Source organism: Leucopleurus acutus, assembly GCF_964270905.1.
Source record: "Leucopleurus acutus genome assembly, chromosome: Y".
Classification (NCBI taxonomy): domain Eukaryota; kingdom Metazoa; phylum Chordata; class Mammalia; order Artiodactyla; family Delphinidae; genus Leucopleurus; species Leucopleurus acutus.
This window is the reverse complement of record NC_139164.1, coordinates 804108-806362: the sequence shown is the minus strand read 5'-3', so window position 1 is coordinate 806362 and position 2255 is coordinate 804108.

Genomic DNA, 2255 nt, shown 5'->3' with positions numbered 1-2255 from the left:
GGCCAAGGCAGCTCCCACAGGAGGGCGGGCACCAGCTGGAAGAGAAGAGACAGTGGCCGCATGGGGTGGCGGCAGGGAGGAGGCTGAGCCCCCCGGGCTGTCTTGCTCTGAGCGCAGGGAGCTGCTTCCGGGAGGAGAGCCTCCCGTACGTGAGCACGTGTGTGTGCACGTGTGTGCATGTGTGCGTATGTGTGTGTGCACGTGTGTATGCACCCGTGTATACCGCATGCCTGTGTGCATGTATATGCATGTGCCTGCACATATTACTTGTGTTTATGTGTCTGTGCACTGTGTGTGCACATGTGTGCACGTGTGTATCTGTGTGCATATCTCTGCGTCTTGTATATGTATCTGTGTGCGCTGCGTGTCTCTATATGCATATGCACGCATGTGTGTGCACACATTACATGTGTTTGTGTGTCTCTGTGTGTGCTGTGTATGCATGCATGTGTCTCTGTGTGTGTGCACACATTACACAGGTCTTTGTGTGTCTGTGTGTGCATGTATGTCTGTGTGCATGCATGTGTGCATGTGTGTATCTGTGTGTATTGCGCACACACATTACACAGGTCTGTGTGTGCATGTGTACATGCATTCCTGCGTGTATGCAGGTCTGCACATGTGTGTCTGTGTGCGTGCGTGTGTGTGTGCATGTGTGCGCGCGTGTGTGTGCGTGCATGTGTGTGTGTGTGTGTGTGTGTGTGTGAGCCTCTCTAAAAAGCTCCCGCCCTGGGGTTTGAGCTCACCCTTGGCTCCAGCCCCATCCCGGAACCCAGAAATCACCTTCCACGCAGCACCAGGAAACACTGGGCTCACAGAACAGTTGAAGGAAGTTTAGTTAAGAGCATGAAGTACAACGCAGTTTCCTGAACAGACCGAGTTACGGTCACTAAATCCCGTGCTGTCTCATCGTTCCTGCCAGAGCTTTTCCCCAGGTCCCCATGAAGCCCCCCTCTGCAGGCCGGCTCTCCTAGACCCTCCCCCGGGGGTCCACCTTCTGCACCTTCTGGGCCCCAGCGGCAGGGTCTCCCGACGGACCCCACCCATCCCCCCCCCCCACCTGAGTCACTCATGCAAATGCCCTTGGCGCCTGGAGGCCGACCTGGGGCTGCCACCCAAGCAGAGCCTGGGACCCTCAGCTGCCTCGGGGGCCACACCCTCAGCAGGGCCTCAGGCTCTCTGTGCCAGTCAGGGTCGCCCAAAGACCTGACCGCCACTCCCCGCCATCCCACCTGGAGCGTCTTGGCTGGGATTGGGGGGGACCCAGGACGCACCCTACCTCCTTCAGGGCCTGTCCAGCAGCCCCATCATGAGACCCAACCCGGACTCCATCCATCTGGGGTCTCACCTGCTCCCCCATCCAGGTCTGGGGCTCCCACAAGATTCCCCAGGACTGACCTGGTCCCCCAAAAGTGCCAACTTTCACACAGATTTGACACCAGAAGCCGACACCCAGGGTCCTTCTTGCCAAACTGGGTGGAGGGAAGCCCGAGAGACCCCTTTCCAGGACAAGGCAACGGGTCAGATCCGGAACTGCCCATCACGGGGAGGCGTCCCGGGACAGATGCCAAACCATCTATCTGTGGTACAGGGATGAGGGTGAGGAGGGCCACGCGTCGGGCACAAAGCTTCAGGGGAGGTGCCTCCCAGCCGGGCCTCACGATCCAGAGCAGTAAACGCCGCGCTCACAAAAGGCCCAGGCGCGGATCCATGGGGAGAAGAATCGCGGATGAGCACGACCTCGGGCTCCTCTTTGATCGATGAAGATGGGCCCCCATGGGCGTCGAGGCAGGGCTGGGTGTCTGTTCCTGGCGTCTGCTCAGGTGAGCCGAGCCCCACAGGTACCCACGGCTCCAGCCTCACGACACTGAGCCCACCCACAGGCATCTCTCCTCGCTCGGAGAAGCTCACGTCCTTTAAACACCCACATTGCATGGGGGTCATCGACGTAGCCTGCTGCCCCCAGATCGCAAAGGGAAGAGGCGTCCCTGGGCAGAGTCAAGCCCCCAGAGGCCGGGGATGGGGCCGGGCTCAGCAGGGTCGGGGCGAGGGAAGGGGCCTTGGGGCTCTGCACCCCGGCAGCTTGCCTGCCTGCGTCTGGGGGCAAGTGTGAGCCTGCAGGAGTCGGGGGCACTGTGATTAGGCAGAAGCCTCTCGTCCGAGGAGAGCCACCCCGAACCGTTCATCCATTCGGCCAACGCACAGGACCCGGCGCAAGACACAGAGGTGGTCAAGACCCCCGGGCATCCAGCCTA